The sequence below is a fragment of the Peromyscus leucopus genome, chromosome 2, assembly GCF_004664715.2.
Source record: "Peromyscus leucopus breed LL Stock chromosome 2, UCI_PerLeu_2.1, whole genome shotgun sequence".
NCBI classification, from domain to species: domain Eukaryota; kingdom Metazoa; phylum Chordata; class Mammalia; order Rodentia; family Cricetidae; genus Peromyscus; species Peromyscus leucopus.
Genome location: NC_051064.1, coordinates 43,177,552 through 43,203,429, shown reverse-complemented (window position 1 = coordinate 43,203,429; position 25,878 = coordinate 43,177,552).

Here is a 25,878-nt window from a genome sequence, read left to right as displayed (position 1 = left end):
TATTTTCAGTACTGAGTATTGATCTAAAGGCCTCTCATATACTAGACAATTACCCTACCACTGAGCTATGTCCCTAACCCAGAATCTACTGAGAAAATTTTTTCAGAATTAGTTGGAATTTCATACATACGATGTATAAATTTTTCCAAGTTATACATAAGTGCACATATTATATAAAAATGGTCTGGTCTGTTTCAAATTAATAAAGTAGTTTCACCCACCTTCACCAGTTTTTACTCATCTTCAAAAAGTGGTTTGACACATGTGTTTATTACTTGTTCCTATTTTTTTCCATAAATATGCAGACATAATGGTGATGCATTGCAAAACTGACTATCAACTATGTGAATAGAAAGTGAAGATACACTAATACACTTTTATGTACATATTTCCTTTATAAAACATTCTTATGTTTATATAACTGTTAAATTTATGATTTTACAATGTTAGCATAATGCAGCCATGTATATTACTTTAATTTCCTTTTCCTACCCTTCCTATCTGGGTTTTGTTCCGGTTGTTTTGTGTCTTCTTTGTTTTAAAATTTAATGGGCACTAGTTTGAGAAACACAAACTCTCATGAATAATCACTGTGCTATGAATGTGAAGTGTCTTCTGCAGGCTTATGTGTTTGAACACTTGGCTCCAGTGCTGTGTGGGAAGATTGTGGAACCTTCAGAGAAGAAAACCTTGTTGGAGAAATGAGTCGATGGGGATGAGCCTTTATGTTTTCTGCTATGTCCTCACCTCCGCTCCTCTCTGTTTCCTTGGGGCAGATGCTCTGTAACCACCCACTTCCTGCTTCTTCCATCATACCTTGCCTGCTGAGAGGCACTGTATCTCTTTGATCTGTAAGCCAAAACAAACCTTTCCTTCATAGAGTTACTTCTGGTCAGTATTTTGTCACAGTAACTAGAAAAGTAAGGGATACATTAACTAAAAATAATCTGGTTCATTGTTACCCTTAACCCTTTATTGTACTGTTTTCTAGCTCTTTACCCTTGGATTCTCCTCCCCTCAATAGCTCCTTACTGAGTTCCTGATCTCTGTGGATATTCTAAAACAAACACACACACTATAAGATTCAAAACCGACCTCCAGAAATGAAAGAAAACATATGAGGTTTATCTTTGTGTGTCTGGTTTACTTTGTTCAGGATGACTGTTTCCAGCTCTGTCCATTTTCTTGCAAATTTAATAATTTCATTTTTCTTAGTAGCTGAATAAAGAGGAAGAAAAAGACTTAAATTGGGGTGAATGATGGGAGACTGGGGTAAAAGAGGGAATATGGGGAGGGTTAACTTACACTGAAGGTCTTTCTCAAAGATCTTTTAGAAATGTACTATTGCAAAACCTTCATAAAATACACACACACACACACACACACACACACACACACACACACAATCATACACTTATCTCTTAAAATTTGTGGCCACTGGGCTCATACAGACTGCCAAGCTTTGTAGGCTGATTCCAATAATTCTGGCTACTTTCCAGAACTTGACAATAAGATCCTGTTGTGATTCAAGTATGTGATTCAATACTTGAACCACAGATTACAAAGACATTAAATTCAGACACACCTGCAAACTTCATCCCTACTGAGTAGAATTCATGGTAGTAATTCTAGTTGCGCAAAGTTATGGAAGTAACCCTCCATTTTCTATTAGATAAAAGGCTTGCTTCATGAAATAGAACTCACACCTGGCATCATAAAAGGGCCTAAGAACCTATAACTAGATAGGTCCTAGGTCCTAGGGAGCAACCTGCTACTGTTATACTGCCAAATGGACATAGCATTAACCTGACTCCTAATGACTTATCGCTGTACCCAGACACCAGGGCATCTTCCAACCCTCTTTGCAGAAGATGGCAATTGACACAGAGTCTCCCAAATGGTTAGTGTGGAGAGAATAAAAGAATCTGGGTGCTTAATCAAAAGTTGACATTGATGTTCACCTCAAGGTTCAGGGATCTTTGTGCAAGAGGGGAGCACAAAGACTGTCAGAGCCACCAGTGGTAGATAATTTTAAAGATGCACATTTCCAAGATACAGCAAAAAGCAGATTCATATTTGAACTCACAGTGATTATGGATGCATGCACAAGATTTGTAGACATCCTAGTCAGACTAAATCAAAGCATAGAGCAAAGGAAGGTGGGTATGTAATTCCACCATTAGTTGAGGCGCTATTATCTTTTGGTAGGTGCTAGGAGAGGAAATTATTTTTAATGATGTGATTCCTAGTAGGTTGACCACACGTGAGTTAAAGCTCCAACACAAAGATTAGCTGGGCAATACAAACCAGACTCAAAGAGGAAAGAAAAAAAAAAGAAGCAATCTCAAAGTTGTGTGGGAAAGTTGGGATGCTATAAAGGGAATAGTTGCCAGGCTAAGTTCATACTTGTATGAAGAGCTCAAATAATTAAAAACTCTTTAAAAATCATTTGGACTATAATTTAATACAGACATTTGAAAATTATAACAGCTGAAGGAAGAAAATTTGATGCCATTGAATTTGATGGCCCCTTTCCCTTTACAAAATTTCTATAGAATAGATATGCTTTGACTTACACGCCGCATTTATTGAGGCATTACGAGTGCCTTCACCATCACGGTTCATAGGATGTTGAACACTTGCTGGGTGGAGAAGTAAATGTACCGATGAGCAGGGAATTCACTAATCATATTCTACTTGGTGAAGTATGATTGTGCACATTTCTCTGCATATTATGTAGGTATGTGCATGTATATACACACACATAGACTAACTGTTGCTTATCGAAATTTTGTAGCATTTTAACTGAAATTAGATATTTCATCATCCTTTAACAGATAGAAAAATAGAAAGCGTTAGCAGTTTTGTTTGCTCAATTCCCATTTCTAAATACTTATATATCTTCATATTCAAATAATTGGGTTATAAAGTTTACATAACCATTTCTTCTTCTAGTCCTGCCATTCTCGGATCCTCCTTTTATATGAGGTGTTTAGATCCTGCTATGAGCTTCTCTGTTGATTTTTGTCCTTGGGTGGAACTATTTGGAATGTGTCCTTTTGCCTTTTAGTTTTGATTAAGCATGAATCTACTCTTTTGTAGTTATGTCTTCTTCTTTTTTTCCTTTTCCTTTTTTTGGTTATTACAATGTTTAAGAAGCTTCTGTTCTTTTTCAAAAAACCATTTGATCACAAGGGAATTGGAATGTTACATTTCAAAAACTGAACACCTCATCCTGAGGAATGAAAGGCTTTGAAATGGAGGTATCCAGTGTCCTTGCATTTAGACCCGAGCTCCAGAGTCTGGGCTGACTTGAAAGCAGAGACATCAAAAGTATACAATTTAGAAGAATTTTCTCAAGCTAATCTTCAAGATACCTAAAATACAAGCTTTTCTCATCTTTCTCTTTTTTACTTCCTAGATTTTGCTCAATTTTGGAAACATAAGCACAATGGTTCTATGGAACCATAATTAACTAAATATTAGTTAATTGAACCATGTCTATTGTACAAATGTGAGAACATACAAGAAGCAAATTTGGGGTAATTTTAGACATTTGTAACTTGGCCATCATTTGTTTAATAAAGAATCTATATTCAATAGACATGGTGTTTTTAGTTGTCACATAATTGATACTATTAAAATTTTTACTAAAACTTCCCTCATAATTACAAACAATAGTATTTTCATAACAAATTACATGCTTAATCTTTTATTATTTTAAGTGACTGTGAAAATTTATGAAGTTTTATTCAACCAATCCATAATTTCATTGCTTCTGTATCTTAGCTATTGGTTTTCCTGATTTAAAAAATATATAGTATTAGTATGTAAATGCATGGCTTTCAGAATTATGCACATGGTATAAATTGACTGTAAAATGTGAATGAGTGGTATTGTTAGTGTATTTCTTTAACAAAACATACTCACAATGACACGATTTTGTTGCTTTTCAAATCAGAATGGCCACATTGTCAAACTAACTTCTAGAGTCTTACCTCTGAATGTTCTTTATTCTTTTCTGAATATCATTCCTTACTTTGTCATTACAGTAAGCATAAATCATAAGTGGAAATTACACTGAAGTTCTTGATTTTATATCTTTAAACAGCCACAATTTTACATTTCTGATTGAACATATTGTTTATACCACTCTTTATTCATGTTTTAAACAACTAATACTTTTAAGTCCCTGCTCTTTTGTCCTGAACTTTTAAATATTTTCAAGTGGTTCTAATAACTTTTCAGCCAAATATACCTTTAATAACAAATTATCGACTTTATTTTAATTTTTGAGTTTATAATATATCATTTCTCTCTTTCATTCCTCCCTTTCAACCCTCCCATAATCCCATTCTTGCTTTTTTAATTGTTGTTGCAATTAATATATACTATATATTATATTACATAATAATATTTTATAATAATTCTCTATTAATATATATCCCTAACTGTAGCTAGAGTTTTTCTCTCTGGGCCCCACCAAGCCCCGGCAGTCCTGTAGCCCACTTATAAAATAAACACACATGCCGGGTGGTGGTGGCGCACGCCTTTAATCCCAGCACTCGGAAGGCAGAGCCAGGCAGATCTCTGTGAGTTCGAGGCCAGCCTGGGCTACCAAATGAGTTCCAGGAAAGGCGCAAAGCTACACAGAAAACCTGTCTCGAAAAAAAAAAAAAAAAAAAAATAAAAAAAAAATAAACACACAGATGCTTATATTATTTAAACTGCTTGGCCATTAGCTCAGGCCTACCATTATCTAGCTCTTACTCTTATACTCAGCCTATTTCTGTTAATCTATATGTTGCCACATATTCCATGGCTTTACCTGTTGCCTTTACATGCTGCTCCCTGGACGGCAGGCTGGTGTCTCTTCCAGACTCCCACCTCCCAGCCTCTCCTCTCTGTTTGTCCTGCCTATCCTATACTTCCTGTCTGGCTACTGGCCAATCAGCGTTTTATTTATTCACAACATGCAGGACATCCCACAGCACCTAACTATAACCTGACTAGTCTGTATAATGTTACTTGTGTGTGTGTGTGTTTTCAGGTCTGACCATTAGATATTGTATAAGCAATTCATATTTTCTTCTCTGAGGAAAACTATTTCTCCTGCACTCATCATTCTTTCATTGTCTGTGGTTCTTCACGTAGAGTTTTGGCTATTCCTTCCATTTAGGCATGTCCATTGTTGTCCTTTGTTCAGCTCATGTTTAGGCAGTCATGTTGATGCGAGTTTATGAGTGTAGATTCTGATATTATTAAGAGACACAATGTAACAGTAAACTCACTGAACTTCTGGCTGTTACCATCTTTCTCCCACTCTTCTGCAATATTCCATGAAGGAGTATTTTCTAGGTGAAGGAGTATTTTCTAGGTGAAGGAGTATTTTCTATATTCATCCACTGGGGCTGGGCCCAGAACCATACACTTTGTGTCTTAGTTAGGGTTTCTATTGCCATGAAGAAACACCATGACCATGGCAACTCTTATAAAAGAAAACATTTAATTGGGGCTGGCTTACAATTTCAGAGGTTTAGTCTATTATCATGGTGGTGTGTAAGCAGACATAGTGCTGGAGAAAAGCTGAGAGTTTTATATCTTGATCTGTGGTCAGCAGAAACAACTGTGACACTGAGTGTGACTTGAGCATGTATGAGACCTCAAAGCCTACTACCTTCACAGTGATACACTCCAACAAGGCCACACCTACTCCACAAGGCCACACCTCCTAATATTGCCACTCCCTGTGGACCAAGTATTCAAACTAAAGAGTCTATGGAGGCCATACCCATTCAAACCACAACAGATTGATTTCGGTTTTCTGTAGTGGTTGCTGTTTGTTTAAAAGATAAATTTCTTAGATGAGGAATGAAGACAATACTTACCTGAGGGTATAAGGACAAATGTTTACATTGTTGTTAGGGATTACTCTATTTTAGCAACATAGTGGTTATAGTTTTTTTTTTTTTTCCAATAATTTTGTCTTCACTATCCCTAAGTAGTTGACTATGTTTCTAAGACATCCTCTTGTTGAGCAGGTCTTAAATCTGACTAGAGAGATGTTGGTTACTGCCGAGGTATGCATGCTATTACTACATCCTTAGAGTCATTATGCCATGCTGATCTCTTATCACTCAAACTATTTGCTGTCATTTAGGAATGGGTAATAATGTAGATTTATATGTTTCAAGAATAACCTGAGTTATTTGTTAGATAGCTTTAGTTCAGTAAGATGGAACTGTTACAAAGGGTGGATTTGGAAATTTGGACTGATTAGTTACTCTTTTTGTAACTAAGACCAGATATGCAATAGAAGTAACTTAAGGGAGGATGGGTTTAACTGGGCTCAAAGCTTAGGGACAATTGACCATGGCAGCAGACAGAACAGTGGTGATGGCATTGTAGTGGGAGTGGCTTGTCCTGTGGTGGTGACAAACCATGTTGCAGCATGCTGTACCTCAGCCAGCCAGGAAGAAGAGAGAGCTTGTGCAAAGCCTGGTAGATTATAGCTCTGAATGCATGACTGGACAATTCACTTCCTCCAGCTGGACTCTGTCTTCTAAAGACTGCACAACTTAATAAATCAGTGTTACCAGCAGGAGTCCATCTTCTAAGCACATGATCATGTGAGCAACATTCCATATCCAATCCATGACACCAGGGCAGCTGAACTGACAGTATTAGGCAGAGTCAGTGTAGCAAGGTAGGGAAAGCTTTGTGTGTGATTGGGTATGGAGTCAGCTATCTGTGAATGGTGCCCAGTTTACTTCAGATTTTGAACTGGAACCCTGGTGACTCATGACCAGTAAAACCTACAAAAAGCCCTAGCAGAGAAGAGAGCATCTGTCTGTCACCTGAGTGGGGAGATTACACTGAAGGGTCAAAAATCAGTTGAAACATCACCAAAGTAGAACATTAGAGACAAGAAGTGCATCCAGAGCAAGCATCACGGGTGGAGAGTGAGAACCAAAGGGAACTGGAACTATGTTAACAAGAATAAAACCAAGTGACTCAGGAAACCAGGTTTCCTCTTCACACCCAGAGCATGCCTACCAACATTGCGTACTTGTCTGGATCAAGAAGTTCAAAGGGGGATAGACACAAGGGTACCTCATATAGATTAAGAGTAAGCCTGAAAGAAGTCTATGTATTTGCTTCTGTTACATTGAACTCAAGCAATCAACATGTCCAAGCCAAACTTCATGAGAAACTGGAGAAGTGTTCTGATTGTAGGGTGTAAGAGATGGAGTTAAATTTAGTGTATGATTCACTGATTCATACATTTGCCCTGCACCCCAGGAATGGCAGGCCAGAGGGGAGATGGGGAATGAAAACAAGATGGGTGGATTACAGCATTATGAAAACAAAGTCCACTCCACAGCACTGCTCATCAGTTCTTGTTCCTGTACTGACCACTTCTAGCTTGAGAGCATGTGCTCAGTCAGCCCTTTCCTTAAGGTCTTCAGAAAGGAATTTCAAAAATGATAGGAGCTTACATCAAGTTCTCTTACTGGGGGTACTATTGCTCTGTCCCTGGAAAGCTCTCTGTCCCCAAGCTGCTGCACTAACTGCTTGCACCTAATTTTTCTGCAAGTTCAAACAGATGTCATTAAAAGAGACTCCCAGGGTCTCTATCCCTATTGTCAGTCAAAAATCTGTTGCATTATCTTTGATTAAAACATGAGCCTAAAGTCCTTGCTAACACACAGCATGTTCTTTATAGGAATTTTACTTAATGATATGTCTGTTTGGTTGTTTGAAAGTTTCATTTGTAAATTATAATTCCAAATAAATACTGTGTTGCCTGTGGTAGATGCATGTAAATAATGTTACAAAAGACACCATAGGGATTTCATGTATTAAATAGTTTTGTTGTAAACCCATTTGCTACCTTCTCTGCTTCCTTTCCACTTGCACAAGAGCAAGATGTGGGCATGGCAAGAAGGTGGAAATCAAAACAGAGCAGGTAGTGTGTGAGGTATAAGCAGCCATTCCAGATAAACTCAAGGAAATCCTCCTTTTGTCTTTGATAATGGCACGGATCCCATTTGTGTGGAACACTAGAGTGCATTTAGATTAAGTGTTCTCTTCAGCTTGGTTCATAAGCTCTTGAAGATCCTGAGAGCAGAGAACTGAATGATGCCAGGAGGCTTATCCCGAGCTTTGGAGAGATTATCCCCCAAGTTCGCTCGCAGGCCTGCAGAAGGTGACCTGCCTGTTATCTCAGAACGCTCCACACTGGGGAGATCATCAGCACCATTATGGCCCTTGCGCCTGTAAATGCCTTTAAGCAGCTTTAGATTCAAGATATACAGCATGGGCCTCGAGCAGGATATTGCATCGGCATGGTTTCTCGGCTGGGCCTTGTTTAGAAACATTGCTCACATCTTTGATTTTGACAGGGAAACAGCAGCTGTTTGGGGATCATTTGGCCATCTGTTCTTTATTGCTTATATTATTAACATTTACCAGGGCTAATTGGTATTTTGAAGTGACTAAGATAATTGATCAAGAAATATCCAACTATGTTTATCATGATGCTTGTTTTTAAAATGCCAGAGGCAGCAGCAGTTACTTAATGTTGTCTCAAACTGACATCAAGTCCACCTGTCCAAATTCTCACTGTGATAAGAGGAAACAGAAAATAGTTGCTTTCTGGCCAGGCGGTGGTGGCACACACTTTTAATCCCAGCATTCGGGAGGCAGAGCCAAGTAGATCTCTGTGAGGCCAGCCTGAACTACAGAGCAAGATCCAGGACAGGCACAAAAACTACACAGAGAAACCCTGTCTCAAAAAAACAAACAAAAAAAAAAACAACAAAAAAAGCTGCTTTATTTTTTTACTTTTCCATATTAACTCAAATTAACCAAATTTCTTCACAGCCCCAGGCTATAAGAATCTCCATCATTCATCAGTTATTACAAAGTTCTTCTATAGTTTTAATATTATTTAGTTTTGTTTTTATGCTTATTGTTATATTATATTGGTAGTTTGGAAGTTTCTGGAAGGCTAAGGTCATATTTAATACTTTTTAATAAGAATTTTTATTGGTGTGTATTCATTGTCCATATTCTGGATTTTATAATGACATTTTCATACAAGTATAAGATGTATTTTGACTATACTCTCCCCCACTCACTTCTCCCCCATCTCCTTCTGCTATTCCAATTCATTGCCCTAGATAGCTGCTTTCTCTTCTGTGTATGCATATAAGCCTATGGATCTACATAAAGTCTAGGATCCACAAATGGCAAAAGTGTGGCATTTGTCTTTCTGAATCTGACTTATTTAGTATACTATGATAGTTTCCAGCTGCATCTACTTTCCTACAAATGAGATAGAATGGATAGAGGGAATGTTATAGATACACTTAATGGAATTTGACTTAGCCATAAAGAAGAACAGAATTATGTTACAGTTTGTAATTTTACCCACACATGCCATTTGTAAAATGCTGAATAATATCTGAATCTCAATAAATGCACCTTGAATGTTTATGTATACACAACCATATTGTGGGCCAATTCTAAGTGATAAAATAATGACAGAGATTCTACCTTGGACCTGAGTGGTGTGAATTGTAAAAATTGCTGGTTTATACAACTAACATTTATTGAAAGCTTCCTAAATATGGCCATTCTGCTTGAATTGCTGTAATATCTTTCATCTTCTTTTTCTGTGTGTAGCCTTTTTTACCCCCTTTTATTCTATACACTACTACAGTAACTCATCATGCTATAATTTAAACGCCTTTGCATTACTAATCTTTAAAACATTTACTAATTCTCCATATGGCTCAAGCAAAGTGCATATATAGTGGCAAAAATTTCATTATTACATATTCATGTGTGTGTGTGTGTGTATGTGTGTGTGTGTGTGTGTGTGTGTGTGTGTGTGTGTGTGTGTGTTTGTCAAGTGTCTTATGGCTCGTGGTTCTGTAAGGCTTCTTGATTTGTTTAGAATCGATTTGCCTCTCTGTTTATTTGAAAACAATGCTAACAGAATGTAAAACTTTGGATAAAATGTCTCACTCTAACCTCTTACTCTCAACTGGTATTAGATCATATGCCCCAGCTTTATGTTCTAATCATCTTCAGTAGTGTATCAGCTCCCTCACTTGGGACTGTGTTACTTGAGTCATTTTTTTATCTTTTGTTATGTTTAAGCTCCAGGATGTCAAAATTTCACCTTGTCTCTACTTCTAGAGTATTTACAGGTTCTGTCACTTAGTGGTTTTCCAATAAAAAATTGAAAATTAATATAATAGCAGCATTGTTAATTGATAACCCTTTTAAGCTATCATATGTTAAATTCAAAGTGCTCCTGATCTGTATTCCATCATTCAATTCTTGCAATAACACTTTTTGGGTTGGAGACAGGTACTCTTTTTTTTTCTTTGCTGTATATCCCACACAATGCTTGGAAAAAAGAAAGACCGCCAAAGCCCATTGATCAGAGGTACAGTTCAATAGTTGAGTGCAAACATGTGGACTACACACCCAAAAAAATTCACTCAAATGGTGGATGAATCCTTAAAAGAATTGTAAAATATAGGTGCTATTAATGTGCTCAATTCACTTGGGCAACATCAAAAGCTTAAATAAAATTTCTATACCTTCAATGTTGGACTCCACTAAATATTGGATTCATAATTTGAACCCACATTATCCGATTCTCTAGCCCACATTATTTTCCTGTCATAATGCATCTCAACACAATGCTCTGATTTCATACACAAAGATGAGACTGATATTAGTACAAAATAATAAGTATTCTAAGCTGTCTTAACCTACATAGTGAGAGATGATACAGTTGATACTCAAGTTACAATTATGTAAGTAAATAGGCAGAAAAATTTAGCACAAATCTTTCCTTGGATGCACAGGGAGAGGGGTGTAATGCAAGAAAGGGTATTAAGTTGGGTTTTGAGCAGATTGACACCATTGCAACCAGTGGCGACATATTAAACTGCCTTAGATGCATGGAAGCTGTGGCAGGATCATGAGAGGATGAATGTGACTAGAGTGGACAAGATAGGAAATTTCAAAGGGCAAAGAAAATGGTCAAATTCTATAAGAAAACTTTAGAATTCATTTTACAAATTTTATGAAGATATTTTGAACAGAGTAAAATGTATTTGACCTGTTAGTTATGTGAGGGCAGTCTGAGAGAACAAAGTGATTAAGGCCACAGAGTGCATTAAAATACAGCTCCAGGCAAGAAGCAAACATTCAGATAGGTAAGTAACAATGCAGGTAGACATCCAGGGGTTATGGTAAGGTGGAAAATGATTCTACAGGATTTCAGGGTCACTGTAATGCAGGATAATTCAGGGTAATGCAGGACTAGAGGAAGGAACCTCTTATGAACTGTTACACAGCTTCTGGTGTAGTAGAACTTTTAGCTACTTTATTACAACCAATAGAAAACATTGTCTGTCATCAGAGAGACATATTGTAACCATAGTAACTCAATTTACTTTTATTGAAATATATTTATATTGCAGCTTATTTTAAAGGTTATGTGACAACCCACAGTAACAATAGTAAGTTTTGTGTTTTGAAAAAAAATTATTTTCTTTTCAGAAAAGGTAGGCTGAAATTATTTATTACTTTTCTCTTACAGAAATTTCACTTTTTTTGTAATTTCTTTATCACATTGGTAGCTTCTAAATTAAAATCTATCATTCACCAATCTGGAAACTACAAAAATCCATTAGTTTGGATTAGAGACTAAATAAAAAATAAAAAAAAAAAAAAAAAAAAAATACATATGTTATAAATTGGCATAAATTAAGTTAATTCATATGACATCTCTTGTTAATCCACAAACATGTGGGGACTAAATAAAAGTTAACTCTTCTAAGAAGTAGGATATGGCTCTAAATTTCTTTATTTAGCTGTTTTAAGTATAATTTAGGTGTATATGGAATGGTTGATAATTATTTAATTACTTGATTAAAGGCTATGATAGAACAGAAATCATTTTTTCCTTAGCATAATTTGTTCTAATTTCAACATACTGCATAAACATGCTACTTGTTTTTTATCACAACTATAATTTTATTGTTACCTTATATTATATACTATTTCATTATATATACACACATGTGCATATATATAAATATATATAAATGGAAATGGGATTGTTCTTTCTGTGTCTACTCTCCTAGACACACACACAAACACACACATTCACAATAATATATTTTTAATTATTTCTGTATTATTTAAATATTGAAAAAAGTTGAGACCTTCATACATAAGTACTATATTTATATCATTTTAATCTCTCACATTACCTTCTGTAACTCCTCATTTGCATCTCTCTCAAATTCATGACCTCTCTTTTAATTATTGATTTATATCTATATCTATCTGTATCACATATATTAATATACATTTACACACACACACACACACACACACACACACACACACACATATATATATATGTCCCTGGAAAAACTGGCTCCCCTTTCAGGATCCATTAATTGCTTGTAGCTCTTCATCTAGGGGTAGGATTTTTATGACATTTCTCCTTCCATGTTGGTATGTAAACTGATGTTGTCAATTTTTAGGTTGTACTGGGTAGTCATTCCAGCTTTGATCTGAAAGTTCCAACCCCCATTGAGGCTTCGGTAACTGTCATGCCTACAAGGCAGGCCAAGAGAGGACACTGAAGACGCAAGATCCGGATGCGTTGGCTTTCTTGGTTCCTAGACCCTGGAGGTTGGAGGAAGACTGAGCAGAGTTCTCCAGAGAACACTGCGCTACACCTTTCCCAGACCCTGTAAACTATCCCTTCACTTGTAAGTTACCCCACAAAATAAACCTCCCTTTTAACTGCATGGAATGGCCATAATAATTTCACCAATATTAGGTCTTGTTTAGGGAACTGTATTTCTGTGATTTTATGGGTGTATAGCTTTGTGGTCATATGTAGAAGATACTATGTCATAGCAGACATCCTGGTCCACTGGCTCTGAGTTATCCTCTATCTCCTCTCCTTGTTAAAACTCTAACATCTGTTTTTAGGAAACCTTTCTTTTAGTGCATGTGTGCTATTGGCTATGTTTTCCTACTTTAACTCTCATGGTTCTTTATATATTTTTTTCACAAATAGCACAGCTAACAAGGTTCTTAATATCTAAATAGTATTTGGGGTGTACATCATGACATAAGTTTGTAGAACACTTGAAAGCAATTGACAGTGACTCCAGCCCTCGTACAAACATCTCCCCTTACCTACTTTAAAAGGACCACAAGTGAGAAAGACTAGATGAACTCACATACTTCGGGAAATGGAAGGTTCTAAAAAGAGCTTGGCTTTCCATACTTGAACTCATCCACTCTGAGTCGTTGTCCTCCAATTTGTGACTAGTATATTTCTAATAATTGTAGTGAATGCTGAGATGCATTGTCTCATCTCCTTTCAGGGTCTAGGCATTTGTTCCTTAGTGTGAAGGAGTTAGGCTGTTGACAGTTCAGAGCTGACTCTTTCTAGGCACGGTTCTTAGCCAGACAGACTGTCTTACCAAGGTGTGAAATAGCGTGTGCTGAATAAATGCGATCTAGAGATGGGTTGTATCTTGGGCCTCTCCTGTCTCAGGGCAAACTTGGCAGGGATGTTCTGAGGTTTCTTGTGAACCTGAGTTACAGAGCATCCTTCCTCTTGCCAACTCATTAATCTCACAGCCTTGCTGGGGTTGTATTTGCGGACTCCACAATGAAACTTCCACTTGAAAATCTGTACCTCAGAAATGGCTGTGAATATATTCTTTTAAATTTTGTTTTAAAGAACATTTTCTTTCCTGTTATGTGCTTTGCTCTTCCAGGTATAATTGGAAGAACAAAATGAAGAGGAAGCTACCCCGTGAAGACAGTGAGAATTACAAAGGTTAAGTTATTTTGAAAGCAGATATTTTGATTGTGTCTAGGATTAGCATGTGATTGGAGGAGTTATTTACAAATTATTTGTACTTGGCTTAAGAGAGAACTCAGTGGAGTCATTATTTGTACACTGTGTCCCAGAATCTTGACCTATTGGTTAATTGGCTCAACCATAATTTCTTTCTAGATTTCTTAAATAATTTAGTAAGTTGGAGGAAGAATGATAAAAAGTTCATGCTTATATTAATTTTATCTGAGTATAGTCTATGCCCCAAATCTGAAATTCCTTTATTTAAAAATTATTATCAATATTATTATTATATTACTGCAACAGTGGGGACTGAACTTGGGGTCATGTGAATGATAGGCAAACGCTTTGCCAGTGAGCTGCACTCCAGATGACTATGCCTTTTCATTTGTGCATATTAAAAAATATTAGCTTAAGGCCGGGCGGTGGTGGCGCACGCCTTTAATCCCAGCACTCGGAGCAGAGCAGAGATCTCTGTGAGTTCGAGGCAGCTGGCTACAAGTGAGTTAGAAAAGCGCAAAGCTACACAGAGAAACCCTTTCTCGAACCCCCCCCCCAAAAAAAATTAGCTTTATATTAAGTGTCTTTGTGGGGGGAGTGTCTAGCTAAATTTTAAAATTAACAGCTATAACTCTAATCCTAATGAGGCTCTTGTGTTGCATACTTGTTAAAAACTTGCTATTATTGAATGCTAGTTTTAATTCATACCACAGTGACATTAAACTGATTAGATTATATGTTGTCCATAAGCCTCTGGATTACTCACATAATGAAGCACATGAGACAGGCTATGTAGGAACATGGAAAATTGAGGTAGGTTCACCATCAGTTTTATGTCACTGTAACTGAGCATATGAGGCAGGCTATGTCAGAAGGATGGAAAAATTTACTTTGCTGACAACCTCGTAGTCAATAATACAGCACTATCACTGAACGGGCCTTTGAAAAAGGAAGGACATCATGGTAGGATCATATATTAGACTAAGAGCTCATATTTCTAGCCAGAAAGAAGATAGGGAAGAGGAACTGGAGGGAGGGGCAAGGAGAGAGTTAAGATTCTGTTGTCTTACTTAAGGATACATCCCAAATGAATTAAGGAACTACCGTAGACCTTACTTCCTGGATATCCATAGCACATCCCAATACAACAACTCTGATAACAAATACTTGGATTTTAGAAGGTTCTATTCATATTAAGCCTGAAACATCCCATCTCTGATCATCAAATATGCACATCCATCTCACAAGGCAAAATACATTCATTCCATCTCAAAGTCTATGGTTTCTGAACTGCTTAAAGGCCAAGTCTGTGGTTTTCTGCATGGCAGAGTCAATTGTGATCCTCTGTAACTGGACAAAATGAGAAGAAAAAAGTTAGAGAATTCATATATTTCCCAAATACAATGGTCTGCTTATGCGGCAGATGATCTATCGCTCCTATTCCCAAAAAGTAAAAAAAAACAACAAAAAAAACTTGAATGAAAAAAAAAAAAAAATTTAAAAAAAAAAACATAAAAAAAGAAAAAAAAAATAGAAAAAAACACAAATAAAGTCATAAAAAAATAATATCCATAATCAAAAAAAAGATACAAAATACGACAAATAATAAACAAGAAAAAAAAAAAAAATAATTAAAAAATCAAAACAAAAAAAAAAAAAAAAAAAAATTAAAAAAAAAAAAATAAAAAAAAAAAAAAAAAAAAAAAAAAAAAAAAAAAAAAAAAAAAAAAAAAAAAAAAAAAAAACATATAAAAATAAAAAAATAAAAATATAAAAAAAAAAAAAAAAAAAATAATAAAAAAAAAAAAAAAAAAAAAAAAAAAAAAAAAAAAAAAAAAAAATAAAGAAAAAAAAAAAAAAAATAAAAAAAAAAAAAAAAAAAAAAAAAAAAAAAAAAAAAAAAAAAAAAAAAAAAAAAAAAAAAAAAAAAAAAAAAAAAAAAAAAAAAAAAAAGAAAAAAAAAAAAAAAAAAAAAAAAAATAAAAAAAAAAAAAAAAAAAAAAACCCTACTCAAAAAAAAAACACAACAAAAAAAAAAAAAAAAATCCAAAAAAATAAAAGAGAATTAACAAAATAAACAAAAACAAGAGCCAATAAAAAAAAAAATAAAAAAAAAAAAAAAAAATAAAAAAAAATAAATCTGGGCATATACGATTTATATATAAGAGAGATTTTAGTCAGTAAGAATATGCACGACGTGAGACCAGCAAGGGAAAAAACTATAAAAATATGCATCATGCCAATGTCTAGGGATTCAAGCCCCACTGTTTGTGGGAAGCATTTGCCCTTAAGGGTTCAATACTTTCCCAGGAGCTACTGTTTGCATATCATGCTCTAAGCAGCTTCTGTGACGACTCATCTTAAGGTATCTTCAAATTGAGACTTTTACCCGCTACGCATACCTTTTATTAATGCTTTTCCCGCTATCATTAGCACATTATGCAGGACTCCTTGCCATACTTATTTTGTGTTGATGATGTGAAGCTTGTATTAACTCGTATTTGACGGATCCAGATGTCGTTTGAAATCCAATGACACTTCTTTTCATATACCTCGTTGTTTCTCGCACACAATGCAAGGATCATCAAGTACCTAAAAGTGTCTCAGCTAGAGCAGTCCTATTGTTGATGGACTATGACACCACATAACAAAAATATTAATTTTTGCAAGACAAGTCTTGTTAGTGATAGAGCTATATCCATCCATCACAAAAGCAGCTCGAGAAGAAAATATCATGATATCTCTAAAGATCTTTGAATTAATCTATATTTGTACAAATCACAATCAATTATTGAGTCTCAGAATTGATAGAACCTTAGCGAAGATTTATTGGGTAATTAGTCCAAATCCCTTGAAGGTTCTTTTATATCATTTTGTCCTGATTCCGGCTTATGGGAAATCAACTTAACCTTATAATACATCTTTAACATACCTTTAATCAAAGATTTGTTAGCCGCGAAAGAATAATATTTAAGTAATATTGCAATATCTCTGTTTTTCAGTTATTATTGCATTAGTGTAACTCTGTAAAATCTGTAGTTAGTTGTGCCTGTCTAAAACACTGGATGTTTCTAATAAAAACTGGCCAATAGCAAGGCAGATGAAAGGATTAGGCTGGGCTGCATGCAGAGAGAATATAATTAGAGGGAAAATCTGGAAGGGAGAACGGGAAGGAGCCCAGAGAAGGGAGGACATCTGAGTTCAGCTACCCAGCTACACAACCAGCCACTATGGAGAAAAGTAAGATTACGGAAGTAAGAGAACGGGTTAAACCCAGAGGCAAAGTGTCAGGATAAAGTTTAAAGTTAAGAAAGCTGTGGAGAAAACTAAAGCCAAGCTAAGCCAGCATTTATACATTAAGAATAAGCTCCACGTGTGATTTTACTTTGCGAGCTGTGGCAGGCCCCCAAAAAAGAGCCAAAAAGAGCAAAGACCAAACCAACAACAAATAATTCCCCTTCTCTGGCCCCACCTTTAACTGGCCTTTTTTATTACTTTCTGGCAACTTCAATCTTCTAAATAAGTTCCCTCTCTTCTTTTTTGTGCTCTAATTCTCACCATTTGAGCTTGTCTAAATCTGGGCAGCATGCCCACTTTGGCTGCAGCCTGAAGCATGTCTTTATACTCTGTCCAATAAGTACTATCATTTCCTCTTTAATCAGCCTCTCAGGACATCTCAGAGCAGTGTATCAAAAGCTACAAATTTCATTTGCCATGGGTAATAAGGATGTCTTAATATACCTAGGTTCCATGAAAATCTCTCTATTTCTAATCCAAAACCCCATTATGAGCAATGATTTTTTCTGTCTAACTGCTTATCACTCATATCAATTCCTTGCCCCCATCCAGAATTAATCTGTTTACTCTTCTCCTGTGCATTGCTGATCTGGATCAAATTAACATTACTCTCCTCATAAATCCAACTCCAATGCTACCTCCATAAACCTTCAACGAGTTACATCAGCTTATTAAATCTATTGAGAGACTATACCACTCCATACCTCTTTATTACTCCATCACTAATATTTTAAATTAACTTTAGCAACAATGTGACTTTTTATGGAGCTTCAAAATGCACTTTAATAATGTTTTCAACTAAAAAGAGAGTCTAGTTCACAAGAAATCACAAAGAGCTCACTTGTCCACTAATTGCTTTCGCCATGCCATCTTAGTTAAGAGTTATTGACAAGCACCTCGAGATCCAACAGGAAAATAGACCCAATTTATTAGTGTTCATTACACCTTAGAATGTAGTATCATTCTCTGGGATCTATAACTATGTAAGGCCCCCAGTTTACTAAATGCAAATTGTCTTTCCTTTGGAGTGTCAAGAGGGCAGATGGGAATGTTCAAAGAAACCATCTCGCATATCTATATTTCAAGCGCGATTATTGTTAAGACAGTATGTTGTCGCACTCTGTATGATTCAAGTACTAATGTAGAAAAGACATCAACCAACCTAACGTCTGCCTAAAGTAAATTAGCCATGGAGAGAATGCAATCGTTTAAAAAATGCAGAAACCACTAGTACACATTTTTTTTCTCTGAGCCACTCATATAACGCACACCTTACTAGAAAGATCAATGTTAACGCTTTTCAACCCGAACCAGGTATTTCGATCTCTGTTATTTATAAGTTACTTAAGCTATGCTAGAACAACCTATTTTTCAGTGACCACCAAAAGTCCTAAATGTCAAACACTATGTTCTGGGCTAATTTTGTGATGTACACGGCTTTGACAACTCGTGACGAAAGAGTCAAAGTTTAGATATGATGTAGACCTAGGCCATAATGAGAAAATAATGATATACCTCGCGCTATGTGTCGTCGCGCAAGTCCGATTGATAAGCGATATAACATATATGCGTAAATTCTATGAGACGTGATTCACCGTGCGATTTGCGTCTCAAAGTTAGACCTTCGGTTTCGACAGCATTTTAGACCTAAGATGCAATCCTCAAAACTTATGTAAAAAAGGCAAAAAGTAGCAATGCTTGTACCCCAATGCTAATGCAAATGTGCCCTGCAATAAGGGGACTTGGACAATAAGACAAGCTGAGACAGGAATATTCATCTTAGGAACCTAAGCGCATGACTAACCTAAGTTTATTTCATAGACATCGCAAAAAGACCTCCTAATTTCAAAGTACGAAATACAATGCTGTCTACAAGTCTCAAAAGTCAGTAAGAGATAGACTAGCACGTAAAAATAAATACAGTGTCCTACTTTCTAGACTCTCTGTCCATATGCGATGACATACCACATGTCCAAAGTCTATCACTGTCAGGGATCAAATAGCATTATCCAAAAATAAAGCTTTTTCGAGATTACATTTCTCCGACACTCTATATACATAACTAAACAAAATCACACCATATGACAATCGAAACTATGCATTAATCTAACAAAGTAAAATAAAAATCGGAGAATAAAATACACTATAAATCTTAATCTCATATATTCTACGCTTGTGACTAATCCCTAAATATGTTCAAGAGTTCAACCTTATAATGCTTTTTCTGCGAGAGGAAGAGAAGTCCCAGCATCATTTAATATAACACTCAGCCTTAAGACAGGTACAATATACAAAGACGTAATATAATTTCGTTCCCATTAGACTATGACGATTACTTTTGAGATTAATTCGATACAAACCCAGTTCAGAACAACTATGTTACATACAAAGATGGGACATGAAGTAGAACTCGACCTTCCCACAATATGTATTCCTAGTATCCTCACCGTGTTAGTCACAACATGTTTTAAAGCGACCTACCATTTCTCTGTGCTATCCAAAACATCTACAGAACACAACACCACACACACACACACACACACAGAGCACATAGTGGCTTTTTTGTCAGAAATACCTATTGTGAATTTTTGTCCATGAGTCCTTTCTTCCATATATTTTATGCTTGCACTAAAGAGCGGCCCAGTGATCAAGTCATCTGCCAAGATATTCTTCTCTTAGCTTATGCATTGATTCATTATCTTTCAAGTCTCTCATATTATTAAACTAGTTGAGTGAACACATGGCAAAATATACAATAGAGTGAAGTAGAAACATTGACCTGATTTCACAGCGTAATTATTAATTTATCGCCACCAGTAAACGCGTACGTAGCTCAAATGAATGGTGTAACTAGATTAATGATTACATTAGCAATTCAAGGACAAAAACGGAAAGAGCTGTGTCAGTCTGCACATCATACTTTTTTCTGGCTTTTATGCAGACTGTTCTTTCACAGAAGATATGGAAGCCTCAATGCCAATCTTAAATGTGGTAAAATAAACTGTTCTCTCATGTCTCTCTCTGTATCTGTCTGTACATCTCTTAACCTACTACTCATGTGAAGTTTAGATCTCTTTGCTTTGTGTGCTCTGTGTTTCTACGAATAACATCTCTCAGCTGATTGTTCTAAGATCTCTCACTCTCCTCTTCCTACTACTGTTCTTTACCTACTACTTGTCTCTCTCTCTGTAATATTTATTTAAAATCTTCATTTTTTAGAAACCTGTAGATTTTTCACTTCTAGTCCTATTACTTGCGATGATCATAATCTAACTGCTTGTCCTCTGCTGTAATCTGAAACAGAACATCTGAGAGAACAACTCTTCTTCTCTCTTCCTATCACTACTCTCTCCCATCATCTCCGATAGCTACCTACTATCTTACCATCGTTCCTTTTGTATCCATAGATATCCCTCCACTACTAAATCTTCTTTTTATCATATTGAATATCAATAACTGCCTTGTCCTTTGTAAATAACAATTGAATGACTGTCTACAAAATCTAATTCGTGTAACCACCTAATATTATATCTTTTAGCGTATTAATTTGCGAAACTAACTAATCTAAACTCTTCCAAAAAATGTTATAACTATATTATATGTCGCCCACTAGTCACCGAAAATCAATATATCCCCTAGTAAAATTCATGCCAGTTTAAAAATTAAAATCTTTCATTAGTCAAATGAAATAGATTACCCTATAGAAACCCAATAGGAAAATAAACTTTTCATTGTCCAAAAATCTTCACCTTCACGACTGTGGAGTTAAAAAACCAAATGTTGCCATGAGTTGCTTATTTAAATTTAAATATAGAAGAACATAAAATAAATAGTAACTCGCTCGGACGGACATAATGACCATGGATTATTTAGCTCAATAGTAAATATCACCCCAAGTGAAAAACCCTAAACATCAGATATTTAATCTTTGAGTATCTTAACATAATCAAGACATTTTCTAATTCATCATCCCACACCTCCGCAGTCTACCAGCCGTCTCTTTATCTACAGCGTATTTGTGTTTTTGCGTTGTATTCTGGTAACAACAACTGTAACAGTTAAAGTGACACTTTACTGACTAATGTTCATTGATAGAATAGGTTAATTAAATATATTTTTAATAAGCATACTCTAAAGTGAAATTGGTACATGAGCAAGTGATATCTTCATGAACCTTTGTGCGACAGGTCTAAATTGCGATTTTTCTTCCTTGAAAAGTGTTCTTTGTGAATACTGGATCATCTCAAACAAGTCATTGAATCTTTAATAGAAAATTAGCGCATCATGAATGATTATGTTTCCCAATAATATGGGTGTAGCAGATATGTGAGCCAGCATTATACCACGCAATACATGAAAGCTTCCTTTAATTATGAGTTGATTATTAAAATTATAATTACAAAAATCTTCTATCAGTTATATACAAAGTTATACTTGATTTATTCTATGAATTTACTTGTATATTCTGTTTCATCTCCAGGCGATTCTGGAAAGATTGGACAGATGCTCAAACATATATAGACCACCAGTGTAAATGCCCTTGCAGTTGCTTTAGGATTCTCGAAGATCTACTTATTTCATATATTCACTTCTACACGTCTATGCTTGAGGAGATCAGACTGACTTTCTTTTAAGGTGCTTAGCATTAAATTTTACATTTAAATTATCTGAGGCGAGCCTTTAAAAAATGCTTTCGCCTCAGAATGAACGTCGAACCTGACCGTATTAACTATATGTTGTGATGAAGCTATTATGATAGGTTTTATATCTACTGCTTTAACCAATAACTCATTTTAGTTGACTATTTCCATGCCCCAGCGTTAGACAGAGGTCTGCAGTGCTTGAGGAATTAAGTATACTTCAAGTTTCATTTTTCCCTAAGTGCCTTTTCCCTGGAGATTTTTAAAAATTAGATTCAATACCTCCTTACAATTAAAAATATACTAATGTTTAATCAGTTATACTAATTCCACACACGAACTAGCACTTTTATCTCCTCACAATGCAAATTCTACAAAAAGATTATACTAGACTTAACTACACTACTATGATTGTACACTCTTACCCAAAATAAAACTATCAAAAAAAAATAAATACTTAACCACACTTTCGACAGACACCGGTTCAACATTTTTACTCACTCATAATACTCTCTTACCATAGAAATATGTTAGCCTATCTGATTTGTGCAAATCATAACCGAAAATAATCCTGTAACATTGCACAACAGATTTAAGAGGGTATTAAAACAGCAGTTAGAAATCACATGTAGCGATACACCCGACAAGATATGCAAGAGGTCAAGATCCCCTCTAACCTGAGTTACAAGGTCGACTGTGACTGTGTATCTTTAGTGAAGATAGTAAGAACCTAGAAAAACATCAAGACTCATCCTCCTGTATAAAAAGAACACCAGATTACCAATCAATAAAGCTTTGCTTAATCTACTTTCCAGAACACCTGAAATTGTCATTGCAAGCTTTAGTCTTTTTATATTAATGCACAATAATATTATAAAAATATACCACTTTGTAAAAAAATCACGACGCACTTTTAAATATACAAAAATATGCTATAACTTGGGCCCAAAGTTATTCAAGAAAATATCAGTTTTATTCTTTTACAGACACATATAACATCTTATCTCCTAATACAAATCATTTTATAAATATAAAATAGTTTATAGCTTTTGTCACCACGTTAAAAAGATAAAATCGTATACTTATAACTTTACTTTAACCATCACTTGTCACTTTCCTTTATGCTTAAATATAAGTCCATTGATCTCTAGCGCGCGTATAATACGGTCTGTAGTATCTTTATGTCACTTTTCAATGACTAGTCAGTTACTCTAGTCCTCTCTCTAGAATCTGTCTCATTGTTTAATCCCCTTTGACAAACATAAAGACTACGGGATACATAATCATATAGCTTTAACTCCTTTTCGTAGCATCATCTATTCAGATTTCCATGTAGATCATTGATATATTAATTTGTCAAGTAGAAACCGCATACTTAACGACATGGCTTTGTTATGTCTCCTATATATTCAATTTGCAACTAATATATTTCCCTTTGTGCGATAATACTCCCTATCTTTCTCTCAAATTAATGTTTGGTTAAAAAGGGTGCAGCCCCAATATAAACCATTACTATAACGCTCTCTAGCTATATAGTGTCGACCAATAACATACTGTTTTTATGTGAACAGTTTTAATATAATTAAACAATTCCCTGAGCTAAACCTCTGACATCTAACTGTTTGACTCGACCAATAAATGATAAATCACCACAACATATATTAGTTACTGATGATTCTAGCACAAAACAGACATATTGGATTAATGCAGTCGTCATATGTTTTTTTCAAATAAAAAAAAACCGTCATTTAAGAAATATACACATTTTCAATACATTAGATATTCTAATTAGTTCTTATTTCTTCTAATATTATTTTAAGATTTTTTTTGAATATAAGACTTAGAGTATCATGTTAAACTAAATCATATTAATTTCATGATACCCCAGGTCTTATCGTATTAGTATGATTATGATTTCTTACTTTGTATGTTACCGTCAACATGTGAGTGCATATACCAATATGATAGTGGACTCCCTATGAGATGTGTAGATCCATTAGAGGGTTTTCGAATATGTAGCAACTAGTTCTTTTATGTGTCGTTTACTCGCTTAACAGGATCTCCAGTAGCCCTGTATTAATTCAGTTTAAAGGTTGTGTTTTAGATTTTTTATTTTCCCAACTAAGCGTTATCTAATGACAGTGACCACTTATGATAGGTCAATTTGGTCGCATAAGGATTTATATGCCTCCAAACTTTCCTTCTTCTCCAGAATTAGCCCTGCAGATATATCAATACAATGCATCCTACTAAAGCCAGCTTGCACTGCAAAACTCACATCTTTTATCAACACTTTATACTATGAGCGCTAGAATACAGGATAACCGCCCATGCTCACCCTTAGTTATCGTGCGCTGCGCTTGAAACCTGATTCTTAGATTACCCTCAATGAGTTACATGCAAAATTGAGTTGTGCTCGTTAAGACCACATAGTTATTTCCCCAACTCCTTTAGTTTTCTATTTAATAATGTATCACCATGTGATATTCTTCTCGATTGTATATTGTTATAAGATATTATCTAGATAGTCTAAATAGAATGATAGCCTTTATCTTACTGACATCAGAAGTTGGAACACATTCAAATATATAATATTATGATTAAATTACCCTAATGCACACATTGTGTTTCGTTACAAAATGAGCTGCCGCCCCTACATTTTTTTCATATGATAGACCCTCCTCACACATAATGTCAAATTCCTAAAATTTAGGTGATATATGTACAACTCCCTTTCCTGCGTCACACATACCGTGCTTTTTTGCATAACAATCATAGTAATAGACGCGATTACAAGCAGCAACACATTTAGGATTTGAATTTGGAATCTACAGCATCCATGAAATTCACTTTGCAGATTAATACTGAATTAAGCCCATCTTTACTAGACTCCCCCGCCCCATTATTGGTAACTTTGAGGAGACCTACTCAACTGACTGGGCAGGATTTCTGTTTCACTGAGGAATTTTACCCCTGAAGCTTTAGATGAAAGAGATTTTCTCAATTCCCTTTGATCTCTCCACCATCCTAGGAATAAGTTACGCTCTTTCTGATTTTTAAAATATCGAGCGTTTTAATAAACCATTTTCAAATTGGTGATGAGATACATTTCGACAATTACTTTGCTGTTCCATATTTCTAATAACCACCTAGTTCCAACACCATTCTCGCTAGATGTCCCCTTCATCTCCTCCATTACCTGGTCCCACCAATTCAACTCATCTCACGCCTACTCTTCAAACCTTATTTCCTTCCGACTTAGATAACTCACAACCCACCCAACTTCCCTTCAGTCTCACAAATGTCCCCAATAAGGCCATACCTACAAAAAGTATCATATGTTTTTTTTTCCCCCACTCTTCAATCAACTAAGCCATTACTGCCATTAAAGTACCATTCCCCCAACCCCCAGAACACCACTACCCTCTCATGTTTCGCCCAAATCTTCAAAAGATTATGGTACTAGTGTATCCACCTTCTTTCTCCATTTACTCCAACATTTTCTTACTAAGTTTTCAAAAATTATTGCTATTTATCCAATTCCTATATATTGAGCACGATACTTATATCAATACCATTGTTTCACCTTTTACTTGTAGTAACTTTTGCCTCCTTTACATCATCTTTGCAATTGGTGTCTTGTACTCATCTCCATTGTCATGTTCTTTGCATATGTTCCTTTTACACTTCAATCTTATACAAACATTTTTCTCATTCGCAGACATACATTGCGAACATCTTTCTTTAGCCACATCATCCTACACAAGTAATTCATAATAACAAAATTGCCTAAATGTGTTGAGTAGTGTAAAATTCAGATATAATTTATCTGTTTTTCCCATCTAAACTAAGCCTGGTTTTTTGTAGTGCTATTCTTATTTAAAATTCGCTTTCCTAATAGATTGATCAAGGTCTACAAATAGTCTACAAATATTTTTCTCTTGATTCTCTTATGCCTGTTTCTGGCTATGCAGAGTGAAACCTTCAAGAATCAATGGTATCCGCAGCAATACTAAA